The sequence below is a fragment of the Ovis aries genome, chromosome 16 (assembly GCF_016772045.2).
Source record: "Ovis aries strain OAR_USU_Benz2616 breed Rambouillet chromosome 16, ARS-UI_Ramb_v3.0, whole genome shotgun sequence".
Classification (NCBI taxonomy): Eukaryota; Metazoa; Chordata; class Mammalia; order Artiodactyla; family Bovidae; genus Ovis; species Ovis aries.
This window is the reverse complement of record NC_056069.1, coordinates 24725204-24742378: the sequence shown is the minus strand read 5'-3', so window position 1 is coordinate 24742378 and position 17175 is coordinate 24725204. Positions and strand designations below refer to the sequence as shown.

General features: G+C 41.3%; 1 long non-coding RNA gene across 1 annotated transcript; it reads right to left on the bottom strand.

Moving 5' to 3' along the window:
• Positions 1 to 2700: 2700 nt before the first annotated feature.
• Positions 2701 to 16948, bottom strand: LOC132657952 (uncharacterized). The gene is made up of 3 exons (XR_009596772.1): positions 16831 to 16948; positions 9916 to 10041; positions 2701 to 3857 (listed from the first exon to the last, which is right to left on the bottom strand). It is a non-coding gene; the product is annotated as an uncharacterized LOC132657952 (long non-coding RNA).
• Positions 16949 to 17175: the final 227 nt, after the last annotated feature.

Sequence of the window (17175 nt, the reverse complement as noted above, 5' to 3'; positions counted from 1 at the left end):
TCAAAATGATGACTGATCACCAAGGGAGGCTGGGTGGGGTGGGAGTGGGAAGTGGGGGGAGGGGTAGAGGTAACACAGTTCTGAGTAGGAGGAAATGAGGCCCAGAGGTGTGGATTCAGGTCATAGGTGGCCATATACAAGCTGTTGTGAGGATTTTGGCTTTTCCTCTAAGATGGGAGCCAATGAAAGGTATGAGGAAAAGAGCATGACCTGCCTCATATTTTGACAGGGTGACTTTAGCTGCTTGCTGGGAGCAGCAAAAGCAGAAGCAGGGAGATAAGTTGGGAGGCTTTGTGTTAGTCCAGACACAATGGAGGCCACAGTAAATGCGGGCAGTGGGAGATGAGGACAGTTGGGTGGAGACCTCTGACCAGGGTGCTGTGTCCCCACTCTGGAGCTTATGAAGCACAGATACAGTGCCTTCCTGGTTTTCTGTGGCCCCATGGCTGACAACCACTCCTTCCAATCAGATAACTTCTTACTCTGTAATTTCACAGTCCGCCTTGCTCTGATTCAAGAGCTATTCATCTCGCCTTAGCAAGACTCTTCCTATTAAGTATTGATTTTGTAACTAAGCTCTCAGAGAATACCCTATGGAAGTCCGTAGGGCCCCTTCATCACTGTCCCCAGGTATAAGAGCCTGACTAGAGCTCTGACACAGAATATTAACTTCCGTGGTTCTGTATGCACGCATCTGTATTTCAGCAGTAGATTGACTATCCTGGTCACAGCCTGAGAATCTTGTCTCTCTCTTGGCACAGTGATGTCTGCCTGGTTGCCATGGAAGCTAACCTCTGACCAGTGCTGGGATGTCCAGCATAGGGGTTGAGGGCCCAGTGCTTGCCTCTCCATCCACCCTGGAGACCTCCCAGTTGCTTTGTCAGGATGTTGCCACATGATATTTGAAAACTGAATTGACAACTTGACTGTTCACAGCACTTCTCACTGCTGCTGCTGCTGCTGCTAAGTCGCTTCAGTCGTGTCTGACTCTGTGCGACCCCATAGGTGGCAGCCCACCAGGCTCCCCCATCCCTGGGATTCTCCAGGCAAGAACACTGGAGTGGGTTGCCATTTCCTTCTCCAATGCAGGAAAGTGAAAAGTGAAAGTGAAGTTGCTCAGTCGTGTCCGACTCTCAGCGACCCCATGGACTGCAGCCCACCAGGCTCCTCCGTCCATGGCATTTCCCAGGCAAGAGTACTGGAGTGGGGTGCCATCGCCTTCTCCGTCCTTCTCACTATGCATCTGCAAGTGCATGAAGATGTGTTGCTGTTCATGGTCGGGCCTGCACCATGACCAACACCCACTGGGCGCCCAGGGTGCCCCGGTGGTACCATTGTCTGTCCTTAGTGAGACTTTTTATTGAAATTTCCTTTGGCTCCCATTTGTTCATCTGTGTTTTGTTTTAGTTTTTTACAATTTTCTTTGAATATCACAAATGAATTAATAAAACTTTAAGGGGTTCCTACGTCAGTCTCTCCTGCTTTCATTTATGGTATTTTTTGACCCTGGCTTTACATTGGCATCACTTGAAGAGCTTTAAAAAATATATATATATCAAAATGCCTGGACCCCACTCTAGACCAACTGAATCGGAATCTAGAAAGTGGGGCACAGGCTTCAGCCTGTTTTAAAAGCTCCCCAGATGATTTTGATGCACAACTTGGCTTTCTTTCTTCCAGTCAGTATAAACAGGGCCTGGCACCGGCAGGCTGTTGCAGCATCTTATTCACTAGGCTCTCAAATGTACCCTCTACGTGAGGCCTTACATAGAGTCAGATACAGGGAAGGGATTGAAAGAAGAAAATGTTCACTATATAAATTTCAAATCTGTTCCATTCCCAGAACACATGGTCTGTCATGAACTGTGAATTAATACATAATGTTATTTCATTGTGTTTTATATGTGTTAAAATGAATGATCTGTTAAATATAGAATATACCATAAAATCTTTTTCCTTCTTTAATTCATCAGGGCTTTAGAGAATTAGGAGTGGCTTCGGCCTGCAGAGCAGAGTGCAGGGCTGGGACTTCTGAGAGCCAGGTCTTCCTTTTCCCGCCTAAGACTGTGCAGATCCATTAATTCTCTCTTGAAAGGAGGATTTTTATGATTCTGTCGTGAAGGTGGGGAAACTGAGGTTCAGAGAATGTAACAAAGCTAATTATGTGAAAGTCCTTGTGTAGGGTTTTAACGTTGACTGTTTTTTTTCAAATGCCACCAGGGTCACACACCCACAGCGGACCTCACACCAACGAGCCTTTTGTAAGCTGTTTCTTCTACCGGGACGGGCTTCCAAGTCTTCTTTGTCTGACTGAATCTCACTCCTGTGGGACTGGATTCAGGCATTGCCTCTTCCTGGCAACTGTCCCTGTCCTGCCTTCCCACCCTGACTTCCCGCATGAGAACCTCCTGTGCCCCCAAGGTACCCAGTCTTCCCTCTGCTTTGCCATGTCTTGCACTGAATGATATCCTTTTGCTTCTTCTCTTCCTCCTCTAGTCAGCCAGCTTTTCTCTGTATTTTCCAGTGTTTAAAGTGCTTGGTGTATTTACAGGTCGATTATAAGAAGGAAATAAGACTGGGTGAACCCAGAGTACTATAATCTCAGTGTTGTGTGTTCTATTTGTTATGCATTTACGATTAACTGGAATCTCTTTGCTATATTCTAGAACCTCTGTTCTATTAAAAAAATTTTTTTTTTAATTCATTTTTGGCTGCACTGGCTCTTCGTTGCTGTACTCAGACTTTCTCTAGTTGCAGTGAGCTGGGGCTACTCTCCGGTGGCAGGGCGTGGGTTTCTCATTACGGCTTCTCTTATTGTGGAGCACAGGCTCTAGGCATATGGGCTTAGTTGCCCCGCAGCATGTAGAATCTTACCAGCCCAGGGATGGAACCCGTGTCCCCTGCATTGGGAGGTGGATTCTTAACCACTGGACCACCAGGGCAGACCCCTCTCTTCTATTTTAAATTGATGGGCAGGCCCCCGCCAAAATCAGAAGGAGAGAGTACCTTCTGGGGAGCAGCTTGCTCTTTGGTGAAAGCCTAACATCCTCAACATCCATGGTAACAATGCAGTATTTTGTCAGGCTTTCATTAATGGGGGTTAAGTTTGCTTGGGCTTCCCTGGTGGCTCAGAGGTTAAAGCATCTGCCTGCAATGTGGGAGACCCAAGTTCTATCCCTGGGTTGGGAAGATCCCCTGGAGAAGGAAATGGCAGCCCACTCCAGTATTCTCGCCTGGAGAATCCCATGGATGGAGGAGCCTGGTAGGCTACAGTCTACCGGGTTGCAAACAGTCGGACATGATGGAGCAACTTCGCTTTACTTTACTCACTTTAAGTTTGCTTACAATTTTTTTTTTCTTTTTGGTCCCAAATGATGCTGCAGTGAGCATCTTTACTCACTGTGTTAATTTCCTATTGTTGCTGTAACAAATTATCACACACTTGGTAGCTTAAAACAAATATATTGGAACTTCCCTGGTGGTCCAGTGGGTAGAATACACACCCTGCAATGCAGAGGGCCCAGGTCTGATCCCTGGTTGGGGAACTAGATCCCGCATGCTACAACGAAGGAGTTGCAGTAATGAATAAATAAAAATAAATAAATACATTATCTTACAGTTCTGGACAGAGGAGCCTCGTAGGCTACAGTCCATGGGGTCGCTAAAAGTCGGACACGACTGAGCGACTTCACTTTCACTTTTCATTTTCATGCATTGGAGAAGGAAATGGCAACCCACTCCAGTGTTCTTGCCTGGAGAATCCCAGGGACAGAGGAGCCTGGTGGGCTTCCATCTATGGGGTCGCGCAGAGTCGGACACGACTGACGTGACTTAGCAGCAGCAGCAGCAACACAGTTCTGGAGGTTAGAAAACAAAAATAGATTTCATTGAGCTAAAATGAAAGTATTGGCAGGGCTGCATTTTTTCTATGGTGACTCAAGGGAGAATCCTTTTTCTTGCCTTTACCAGCTTCTGAATATCACTGCCTTCCTTGCCTCCTGGCTTTCTTCCATCTTCAAAACCAGCAGACATTGAATGAGTCTTTCCCACACCAGCACTGAATCACTCCTACACTGACTTTTCTGCCACCCACCCCTTATCCGCATTTAGATAACCCTTGGGATTTCACTGGGCCCACCTGGTATCATCCAGGAGCATCTTATATTAAGGTCAGATGATTAGCAACTGTAATTCCATTTGCAGCCTTTATTACCTCCTGCCATGAATACGACATACTCACAGGTATTCAAATTCTAGGGATTAAATTGCTAGCCATCTTTGGGCTTAACATACCTACATCTTTGAACATTTATATGACTGTCTTTGTTGAATAAATTAACTAGAAATGAACTTGCAGAGTTGGGGATTGACGGGAGACACACAAAATTTTTCTTGAATTATTTCGGTTTCTTTTTTTTTTTTTTTTGCTTGTAGGATCTTAGTTCCCCAACCAGGGATTGAATGCAGACCCTTGGCAGTGAAATCCCCAAGTCCTAACCACTAGACTGGGAATTCCTAAGTTCTGAATCTTTAATGTTTAAACATTTGCCAATCTGACTCTTAAAAGTCAATTAGTACTCCAGAATTTGAAAACTGAGGAATTCTGACATGTACATTGACATTAAGAAGCTGATGAGACACAAAAGGGTTTGTGATCCAAAACTTGATTGAATTTGCATTTTGAAGGTCTAATGCAAGTGTGTTTTTCATCTACTTAATCTTTGAAACTGTGTTTTGCTTAGGTTAATATTTAAATAATTTTGCATTCTCTAAGTACCATCACCCTTGATGACTAAGGGTATGGCACAGAATCAATGAGAAGGGAAATACCCTGTGTTGGACATTTTCTTGCTAGCAATTCGTGAAGTAGAATCTGAATTCACTAGCTTATTAATTTATTAATTAGTCCATTAGTATTTAATATATTCTTAATGCACACCTGCCTGACCTCCAAGAATTTCCAAAGCAGTGAAAGGGATAAGACACAAGTGCCATTACATGGCAGATCATTTGAGGATGGACTGTACTTGTGTAAAATTCGTCCACTGAAATTTATATGATCTAACATTATAATAGATCACCTTTATTTTGGAAAACTTTATGATTTTTAACTAAATAGATAAATGAGCAATATATCGATATAGCATGTAGTGGCCAAACTTTTGTCTGAGTATAAAAATTTAAGTCTCAAAAAATAATCTAAAAATTTGATTACCTGAAATAAGCCAGTCACAAAAAAACAAATTCCACTTATAAGAGGTACCTAGAGTAGTCAGATTCATAGACATGGAAATTAGATTCGTGGTTGCCAGGGCTGAGGAGAGGGGAAAATGGGACTTGTTGTGTGATGGGTATAGAGTTTCAGTTTTGCTATTAGATGAAAGGATTTCTGGAGATCAGTGATAGAACAATGGAAATATACTAAATACTACTAAACTGTACACTCAAAAATTATTGAGATGGTAAATTTTATGTGTTTTACCCGTGATTTTTAAAAATCTAAGAGATGATTGTCTACTAAGCAGTCATAGGAGGAAGTTAGTGTAAACATTTATTAAGTGCCAACTGTGTTGGGCAACTCCATGCATCATTTTGTTTAATCCTCCCAACAATCCTCTATGGTAGGTATTATCTGATCTGTTTTGTAGGTGAAAAAACTTGAGTAACTTGCCCAGAGTCACACAAACTGGGATTTGAACTGGCTTTTTCTTCCTCCTGTGTCCTCATGCCTAATCACTAAAGGCGCATGAGTGAGATGAAAGTGATTTACACTGAGAACACTATCCCAAATATTCTCTAAAGTTATTGTTGTTGTTCAGTCACTAAGTTGTGTCTGATTCTTTGTGACACCATGGACACACACCAGGGGGGTGTCTTTGCAGCACGCCAGGCTTCCCTGTCCTTCACTGTCTCCCAGAGTTTGCTCAAACTCATGTCTATTGAGTCAGTGATGCCATCCAGCCATCTCATCCTCTGTCACCCCCCTCTCCTCCTGCCCTTAATCTTTCCCAGCATCAAGGTCTTTTCTGATGAGTCGACTCTTCGCGTCAGGTGGCCAAAGTATTGGAGCTTCAGCTTCATCAGTTCTTCCATGAATATTCAAGGTTAACTTCCTTTTGGATTCACTGGTTTGATCTCCTTGTTGTCCAAGGACATGGTAGACATGGTCATATTAAAAGTGACACAAGGACACACACTTACTTAGCTGGAATATAAAATTCCTAGAAACATTCATTGGCTTCCCCAGCTAAGGTTTAGCTTACTAAGTAATAGGATGTTAATGCCTTTTCTTTCTTCCCTTCTTCCCTCCTTTCATTCTTTCAGTATTAGAGTAATGTCTATATCATGGTCACACAGAGCAGTATAATAATAGTATATATATAATATATATATATAATTAGAGCTGCCTCTGCCCATCATATCATTCTTTCATCCAGAGAGGGCTGGGAAAGATCTGTAATGAATGAAGGGCTTGCCCCTCCTGTTCCTCTTCTGACGTGGGCCCTGGATGACATCACATAAAAAGTTATTTCCTGCTTGGTCCTTATCTCGAATGCTGACTAAATTATTAGCCTTACTTCCTTTACTTATGTGTAATGGAATTTAGGAATAAAAGTAAAACCACTTCCTATTGGAGTTTATACTTAGGTCCTTTAAAGGTCATGTACTTGGATGCTTTTTCCATCTCTGGGGACTGTAAAGTTGTTTGATGCAGACAAAGAACAACAGAAAATGTCATGCTGAAATTCAGTGGGAGTCCTGGATTACCTACTACTCATGTACTAGTGAATGGCTTTCTGACCCCAAAACTTGCTGAAGATTGGAAACGAGTAAAAGCATGCAGGTTTTAAAATTAATTTTAAAAGACGGCTGTTTAAACTAAATCACCCCCGTGTGGTTCTTGGATGGTGCCCTATGCAGTGTGAGGTAATGGGAAAGGCACCGGACTTGAATTCTCATTTTGGCAAGAGAAGGTGGAACTGCTGATCCCAAAGGGAGGCATGGCACTGACTGACAACCCTATGTGAAATGTAAACCTTCAGGATCCCGATCCCGTAAGGAGAGATGGTGATGTCTGAATTTGTGCTCTTCATTAGGAGACCGGCTGGATATCGAGTAGCCACTCCCAAGAGGTGAGCTCTGAGAAGCTTACATTTTATCAGTTATCAATGTCCATATTAAGATGGCTCTATGATAAAGAGTCAAGCTAGTAAATCACTAAGCCAGTTGTCTCCTTTACCCCTTTTTATGAGCATAAATTTTCCCTTTGTCTCCCAAAACTTCATTCATTCATTCATTCATTGTCAAATGCTGAAATAGGGTGCTTTTTATGAAACGCATATGGAGAATGTCATTTGTTGAATTCATGGTCTTGAGAAAGCAAAATACTCCGGGTCTTCTGACTATTGACTTTTAAATAGAGCTTGTATGTCATTATTATTCCCCTTATCAACAGGAAGCAGATATACAAAGGACAAAATCTCATACCAGGCAACAAGTTTAAAAAATTTATATATATATTTTTTCATCAGACCATGATTATTTAGGGGAAGCTTAGCATTCAGTTTGGATTTTTCTGAAATGAGGTTTTTGTTTTTCTGATGATAAAATTAATACATGATAAGTAATGCCTATTAAGTATAAGGAAGTATTATAAAAACAATTGCTCCCATTAATTGAGCAGTTTTCCGTTACCCATGGAACTCCCTGCTCAGTGCTTGGCCTCCATGAGCTCATTCCATCCTAAGAGCCCTTTCCTGACGAAGATGCTCAGGCACCAAGAGTGAGGTAACTCTCCAGAGGGGTTTAAATCCAGGTCATCTGACTCAAAGGACACGGCTTTATACCTGGGTTGGGAAGATCCCCTGGAGGAGGAAATGGCAACCCACTCCAGTATTATTGCCTGGAAATCCCATGGATGGAGGAGCCTGGAGGGCTACAGTCCATAGGGTCACAAAGAGTCAGACACGACTGAAGTGACTTAGCATGCACCATACCATCTAACTCCAGAGCCTGTGTTCTTAAATATTATATAATCTTCGCTGTTTGTTTCTGGCCTGTTTTCTAAAAGTATGATAAATATATAGGCAGATCAATTGTTTGTGATACTTAAACATTCTCTATATCATTTGAGTAGAATGTGATGGTTATGAGAAGGGACTGTAAGGAAAGGGACCATCTCTTCTCCTCCGCCTTTTGGATGCACGCTGTCAGGCTGGGACTCCGCCTGACCCTCTGCTTTGTGATCCAAGCAGTAGTAGCTCTAACCCTGGCAGGACTGGTTTGACCTCTCAGGAGACCCTTAAGAGCCTCTCCTACAGTTTTTTGTATGGATCTGATTCTTTCTATTTCCCTTTCTGCTTGAAATAGCTTGAATAGTTTCTTTTCTAGAGCTGAACCCTGGACTAATAATGACAAATTGATTACATGCATTTTATAATACATGCAATTTTTATAATTGAAACCAGATACAAGTTATTTTTTCAGGTTAATATTTTCTCAGAAATATTGAATAAATTTTACAATGAAGTATTTACTTTTTGGTCTGAGCCACCAGGGAAGCCCCACTATTCCTTTATATAAATGTAGCATCACTTATCTTCTATTCCTTTATTAGTGAGCATTTAGATTCTTTTCAGATTTTTACTGTTATAAATGAGTACTTTTTGGACATAGTGCATTAGTTTCATATTGCTATTGTGACAGATTACTGTAGACTTAACGGCTTAAAACAACATGACGTTTGGGAAGCCAGAAGTCCAAAATTAATCTTACTGGGCTGAGTTCCAGGTGTTGGGCAGGACTGCATTCATTCTGGAAGTTCTAGGGGAAGAGTCACTTCCTTGCCTTTTCCTCAGGCTGCCCACATTCCTCGGCTCCTGGACGCTTCCATCTTCAAAGACAACAATGGCTGGTTGAATCCTTCTCATGATGCATCCCTCTGACACTGACTCTCCTGTCCCCTTCTTTTGCTCATATAACCCTAGTGATTACATTGTGTCTACCTAGGTAATCTGTGATCATCTCTCCATCTCAAAGTCATCTGCTTAGCTCCCTCAGTCCCACCTGCAACCTGATTCTTCCCTGCCATATAGCATAACATATTCACAAGTTCCAGGAATCAGGATGTGGGGAATCATTTGGGAGAACCATGCTTCTGCCTACCACATGCAATAAGTCTGCTCTGAGGAGTCCATCCAGCAGCAAAAAGCTGAGATCCGGATAAAGAAAAATTTTAAAGGCTTCTGACATGTCAAATATAATTGTACCAACTTATATCCCATTGGAAAGTTTTAAAAATTCCCATCTCATTCTCATCACAGTGCTGCTGCTAGCCTGGAATATTACTGTCTGGCATAGAAGATTAATAAACACAACACCTGCGTGTCATGAAAAATTCAAAAGGTACAAAAGAATACGTAAAATAGATCTCCTGCTTATCTGTATCCTCCAGAGGCTACCACTGATGCCAGTTTCTTATATATCATTGTAGAGTTATTCTGTACGTATATAAGCATTCATGTAGACTGTCTCTCCTTTTTATATACATGGTAATATACTATGCACATTCTTCTGATCTTCTCACAGATTTTTGAATTAGGAGTGGTGTGAGTAAATAGATATAATATTATAATATATATCTCTGATCTAGAATATAATATCTCTGATCTAGAAGTTACTATATGTTCTAAAATAACCACAATTAAGATGTATTTGAGGACTTTCCTAGTGGTCCAGTGGTTAAGAAACCACCTTACAATGCAAGAGACACAGGTTCAATTCCTAGTTGGGAACCTAATCTCATGTGCCACAACTAAGACCTGATGCAGCCCAAATAAATACATTTTTTTTAATGAAAAAGATTTATTTCAGTGAATGATGGACCATATAGAGACCCTGACATCTCTTACTTACAAGCATGAGTGCATTAGGATTCCATTTTTTGTAGGTGCAAAGGCATATTGAAGGAAATTCAATCTCTGAAGAGACATATGCAACTCCATCATTAGATCTTAATGCTGTGAAAATGGATGGTGTATTCTGTAATGAGAAAACAGTAGCTGTTTCAAGCTACAGAGAAATTTATGGTATAATATATAAAAATGTGAAATAAAAAAGATTACTATGAATTCATATTTTCATAAAGAATTATTCTGTCACCATTATGTAATAATCTCTTTCTGAAACTCTCTGTAACATTCCCCAATTATGGTTTAGAAGGTAGTAATTTTAATGGAAGCGATCTATTATTAATATCAAAGAAATTCAACCCAGCTTCCTTATATTCAAATAATCATTTATAAAACACAGAGAAAAATATCATTCACAATAGTAGCAAAAACTGAACATATAGGAAAAAACATTAAACACATAAAAATAAGCTATGAAATTTTATGAGAATATTAGAGATTATAATGAATAAATGGAGAGATAGAATTTTTTAGAAAGTATAGTCTTAAAAATCATAAAACTTGCCTCTAGTCTCCACATTTAATATAAACACAATCAAAACTCCAGTAAATTTTTGAAGGAAATTATTAAAATGATGCTAAACTTAATCTAGTAATTAAAGTGTGCTATTCTAGAGAAGAAGAGTACAAAAGAAATTTTTTGCCTTCTAGATATTGAGCCTTATTATAAAGTTATAATCATTAGCATAGTATGACATGAAGGCAGGACTAAACAGATCAAAGGAACAGAATATGATGTCTAGAAATAGATTTTAATTTTAATGGAAACAAGCAGATGCAAAAGAAGGCCCTCAAATCGTTGCAGAAAAGATATCATTATTCATAAATAAACAGGGACCAATTTGCTTCTTGTTTAAAAGCAAATTATATATATATATATATATACACATATGTATGTATATATATATATATGTATATGTATATATATATATATATATATATATATATGTTTTTGCACTGCAGCCTGGAGATATGGGATCTTAATTCCCTGACAAGTGATCGAATGCATGCCCCTGCAGCGGAAGCATGAAGTCTTAGTCACTGCAACACCAGAGAAGTCCCCAGGAAACAAATTATAATCCTTACAACAAAATAATAAACTCATATATATCAGATTTCTTTACAAAGTGAAGTCACTTAAGTCATGTCCGACTCTGCAACCCCATGGACAGTAGCTTGCCAGGCTCCTCCATCCATTGGATTTTCCAGGCCAGAGTACTGGAGTGGGTTGCCATTTCCTTCTCCAGGGGATCTTCCCGACCCAAGGATTGAACTGGGGTCTCCCATGTTACAGGCAGACTCCTTAACGTCTGAGCCACCAGGGAAGTCCTTTCTTTACAAACCATAAACCATAAACACTTAAGGTGGACATTTACTGGAATTTCTTTTTATAATCTTGAGGAAGGGAATAAGTTTGCTTCCTTAGTTTTCTTCTCTTTTAGGATTTTACAAAATACTGTCCATCCCACATTCTTTCTTTAGATTTGTCAAACTTGTGCAAGTACAATCAAATTTTGCTGATTTGGGAACAAAGGTGACTTAGCCTTTAAGCAGAAGTATGGATGCGTGTGTGTGTGTGTGTGTGTGTGCACACGCGCATATGTGGTGGGGAGAGTTGATACTATGCTGTGGCCCTCATGAGTTGTGTGTGAGGACAAAAGTCACTGGGAAAGAATTAGAGCGAGGTTTTTCTGACCCAGGACAGGTTGAGGAGGGGCGGGGTGTGAAAGATTTGTTGGAGCTATTTGTACAGTGCAGGCAAATCAGCGGGGGACCAGAAACAGCCAGAAGGTATCATGTGCATTTTAGAGTAGGCAGATTGGGGACTTTCCCCAGCCCTAAACTGCCTTGGCTGGGAGTTAAATATGGTTCATTTTGTCCTTACAAAAACATCAGGGCCATGTGATGGGAAGGACAAAAGGAAGGCACTGGAAGGATGTTCCTTGCTTTCCACTGCACATCTTACTCTCTTTATAGAAACCAGAGCTGCTTAAGTAGTTCACGCTAAACCACCAGAGTATCTGGTAACAAGCAAGTGGTACAGACAAGATCACAGACTTAGCAGAAGTGGCTATTGGCTGTAAAGAGAGTTATGGCACCCCGGAGGATACTCAGGAAGTATCTCATGTTGGCCCAGCAGCTCAAAGTACCTTGGCGTCCACTTCTTGCCTGGTCTCCTGGGGCTCCCTCCGCCCCTGTGGAGACTGCTGGTGCCAGCTGTGCCTGGGGTCTCTGCGTGGAATGTTCTGTGTTTGTGGGGAATTGCTGCTGGAAGGGAATGTTGGTCCCTGGGTTTGGGAACTTCTGTGTGTAATGAGTGTCTGCCTCCTAATGTACTATTTGCTTTTAAAGTTTCCTTAGAAACCTTGCATATAATACTTAATTCACCCTTGGCTCTGTCCTGACACTTATTTTTTTGTGGAAGTCACAAGGACTGTGCTTTTTAATTGTGGCCTTTTGTTTCTCTCCGCTTTCCCTCAGTCTCCAAAGTGTGACCATTTAAGAGGGCCAAGGCCTCATTTGTCACACCAAGATTTGTGTCTGTGCTCTTGGCAGGACATGTTGTTAACCTTTAAGTGCTACATCTCTGGAGAAGGATGTGCTCCAGTGACACACTTTATGTTAGAAATTTTGTTAGTGGTGGTAGAAATAATATCAGCCGGGGACCTCTCTGGTGGTCCAGTAGCTGGCACCCTGAGCTCCCAGTGCAAGGGGCCCAGGTTCAACCCCTGGTCAGGGAACTAGATCCCACATGCTGCACTGAGGAGTTGGCACACCATAATTAAAGATCCTGCATGCTGCAACCAAGATCCAGTGCAGCCAACTAAATAAATTTAAAAAAAAAAAATTTTTTTTTTTTTTTTTTTTTCAGAAAAAAGAAATAACAACAGTACACAAGCCCAGTTCTGTGGCAGCTGTGGGCATCCCTATGCCAAGCCTTGGAGAAGCAGAAGCTATGCCTTTCCCTGCCACATCACCTGGCCTCCATCATCTAGGCCCTCAGTGTACACCCCCACTTCTGTTGTTTTCCTGTCCACCTTCTCCCCTCCCCATACTGCTGCACAACCATTGCCCTCCTCATTCCCAAGGGAGAGAGAGCTTTGGGTCTGAAGGACAGCGCCTAAAACACTGTCCCAACCTCTTTTATAGTTCCTGCTTCTTCTATATAACAGAGCCCCGAAGAGGCTAGACTTAGTGTGAGTCCCAGATGACTTGGCTAAAATAAACTTTGATTCCAAAATAATTTGGGTGTTGATAATGGTTAGAGTGCAGAGAGGCCTCAACCATCATCAGTTGTCCTTCATTACACGTGGCTGAAAACCCCCAGAGTTGAGTGGTATGGTTTTTCTAAATGAAAATTGTTTTCTTTTTTCCTGATTTTCTGTATAATATGAACTTATTGTAAAAACTTCAAAAAATATTGAAAGATGTAAAGAAGAGGGTACCCCCCCAACCCCACCCTCAAATAATCTGGTTAAGAATTTTGGGGTCAAAATTTCTAAGCTTTTCCATGCATGCACATCCATTTATACTTAAAAAAAAAGTGACTGTATTATTCATGATGTTTTGTAAACCATCCAATGTATTGCCACACAAAACCAACCTAAAACTTAGAGGTATAAAAGAGCAACCATTTGTTACAGCTCATGAATTCTTTAGGTGAGGGGTTCAGAGAGGACAGAGCTGGGATATTTTTCCTCTGCTCCATGAAGTCTAGGACATCAGCTAGGAAAACTCAAATGGCTAGGGATAACTGGAATATCTGGGGTCAGGAAATACCTGGAAGCTTCTTTTCATACTCACAGAGTTAACTCAGTTGTGATTGTACGTGAGAATACCTGCATGTGACTTTTCTGTGTGGCTTGAGCTTCCCCACGACATGGTAGGCCTCAGCGTAGTTGAAGCTAATGACTGATCTAATGACTGATGTCCTTATAAGGAGATAAATTTGGATTGAGACACACAGCCACAGAGGGAGTATGCCATGGGAAGATGGAGGCAAAGACTGGAGTGATGTATCTGTCAGTCAAGGAATATCGAGGATTTCCAGCAGCCACCAGAAACTGGGAAGAGCTAAGGAAGGACCCTCACCCAGAACCTTCAGAGAGCATGTTCCTGCTGACACCTTAATTTTGGGTTTCTGGTCTCTAGAGCTGTAAGAGAATAGATAGCTGTCATTTTAAGCCACCAGGGTTTAAAACAAGTACTTTGTTATAGCAGCCCTAGGAACCAAACACAGTTACCCATATTAACATAGATCTGTGTCATCATTTCATAGGGGCACAGTGACTATCAGTGCAGTTCAGCTGTGCAGTCGTGTCCAACACTTTGTGAACCCATGGACTGCAGCACGCCAGGCTTCCCTGTCCATCACCAACTCCCGGAGTTTACCCAAACTCATGTCCATTGAGTCAGTGATGCCATCCAACCATCTCATCCTCTGTTGTCCCCTTCTCCTCCTGCCTTTAATCTTACCCAGCATCAGGGTCTTTTCAAATGAGTCAGTTCTCATCAGGTGGCCAAAATATTGGAGTTTCAACTTCAACATCAGTCCTTGCAATGAATATTCAGGACTGATTTCCTTTAGCATGGACTGGTTGGATCTCCTTGCAGTCCAAGGGACTCTCAAGAGTCTTCAACCCCACAGTTCCAAAGCATCAATTCTTCAGCGCTCAGCTTTCTTTATAGTCCAGCTCTCACATCCATACATGACTACTGGAAAAACCATAGCCTTGACTAGATGGACCTTTGTTGGCAAAGTAATGTCTCTGCTTTTTAATATGCTGTCTAGGTTGGTCATAACTTTCCTTCCAAGGAGTAAGAGTCCTTTTAATTTCATGGCTGCAGTCACTATCTGCAGCGATTTTAGAGCCCCCCAAAATAAAATCTCTCATTATTTCTGCTGTTTCCCCATCTATTTGCCATGAAGTGATAGGACCAGATGCCATGATCTTACTTTTCTGAATGTTGAGCTTTAAGCCAACTTTTTCACTCTCCTCTTTCACTTTCATCGGGAGGCATTTTAGTTCCTCTTCACTTTCTGCTATAAGAGTGATGTCACCTGCATACCTGAGGTTATTGATATTTCTCCCAGTGATCTTGATTCCAGCTTGTGCTTCATCCAGCCTAGCATTTCTCATGATGTACTCTGCATATAAGTTAAATAAGCAGGGTGACAATATACAGCCTTGACGTACTCCTTTTCCTACTTGCAACCAGTCTGTTGTTCCATGTCCAGTTCTAACTGTTGCTTCCTGACCTGCATACAGATTTCTCAAGAGGCAGGTCAGGTAGTCTTTCAGAATTTTCCACAGTTTGTGGAATCCACACAGTCAAAGGCTTTGGCATAGTCAATAAAGCAGAAATAGATGTTTTTCTGGAATTCTCTTGCTTTTTCCATGATCCAGTGGATGTTGGCAATTTGATCTCTGGTTCTTCTGCCTTTTCTAAAACCAGCTTGAACATCAGGAAGTTCATGGTTCACATATTGCTGAAGCCTGGCTTGGAGAATTTTGAGCATTACTAGCTTGTGAGATGAGTGCAATTGTGTGGTAGTTTGAGCATTCTTTGACATTGCCTTTCTTTGGAATTGGAATGAAAACTGACCTCTTCCAGTCCTGTGGCCACTGCTGAGTTTTCCAAAATTGCTGGCATATTAAGTGCAGCACTTTCACAGCATCATCTTTCAGGATTTCAAATAGCTCAACGGGAATTCCATCACCTCCACTAGCTTTGTTCATAGTGATGCTTTCTAAGGCCCACTTGAGTTCACATTCCAGGATGTCTGGCTCTAGATGAGTGATCACACCATAGTGATTATCTGGGTCGTGAAGATCTTTTTTGTATAGTTCTGTGTATTCTTGCCACCTCTTTTTAATATCTTCTGCTTCTGTTAGGTCCATACCATTTCTGTCCTTTATTGAGCCCATCTTTGCATGCAATTTTCCCTTGGTATCTTTAATTTTCTTGAAGATATCTCTAGTCTTTCCCATTCTATTGTTTTCCTCTATTTCTTTGCACTGATCATTGAGGTAGGCTTTCTTATCTCTCCTTGCTATTCTTTGGAACTCTGCATTCAAATGGGTATATCTTTCCTTTTCTCCTTTGCTTTTTGCTTCTCTTCTTTTCTCAGCTATTTGTCAGGCCTTCTCAGACAGCCATTTTGCTTTTTGCATTTCTTTTGCTTGGGGATGGTCTTGATCCCTGTCTGCTGTACAATGTCATGAACCTCCATCCATAGTTCATCAGGCACTCTATCAGATCTAATCCCTGAGGAATCCCTTGAGAAATAGAGTCAAGGGATTAGATCTGACAGTAACCATAGAATGCTTAATCATCACTTATTTAATCAAACTTAAACAGGTCTAAGAAATATAGTTCAATAATTAGCATGAGATTATATTCTGTACAATAAAATGGGTGACTCATAACCTCTCTCACAGACTTCATTTGTTTCCTCCACAGGGCCTAGCTTTAACTTATCAATTAACTTATAAACACCAATAAGAGAGTACCAAGAAATACAAAGTTTGATCACCTACCAGCATTATATTAAAGGATGCCCAATGTTAAGGATATTAAGGTTTTCAAGACAATCCTGTCCCTTCTGGAAACCTTCTTGGTTAGTTGACTGGAAGGACAGGTAAAAACTTCAACCTAACTGAGCACTCCTATAAAACATCAAATATTTTTAAATGAAAGTGACTATAGTACAAAAAGTTTAAATCCCATTGCTCTTACTGATGTGATACTTCCAGTTCCCCAGCCACAAAAGCAGTTTTAAACATCTAAGCCTCTTTGCCAAGCGTTAAGAAATGACTCAGAAATGTAATCCTGGCAGATGACTACGGAAACGTACCCTGCGCATCCTAGACCTTTTCTGCTGCTTCTTTATGGCTCCTGGGTTGGATGAGGCCTCCTGTGTTTTCCTTCTCAAGTTCGGTTCTCTGTTTCTTGGCTCATTTGTGACTTCCTCTACACAGAAGGGCGGGCATGGGGCAAACCTGGAGAGGAGCCCCGGTGCCCCTCCCGGTCTCTGACGGTGCCAAATCAGAGCAGCAGGCTAAGTGCTTAGCTCTGTAAGTTGCGTGGCTGCAAGCCCTTCCAAGCTCCTCTTTTTCTTTCTTCCGCAGACCATGAGTCTTCTCCAAAAGTGCCTGTAGAAAAAAATAAAGCCTTTTTTAACTCTAAGATGCTTGGCAGT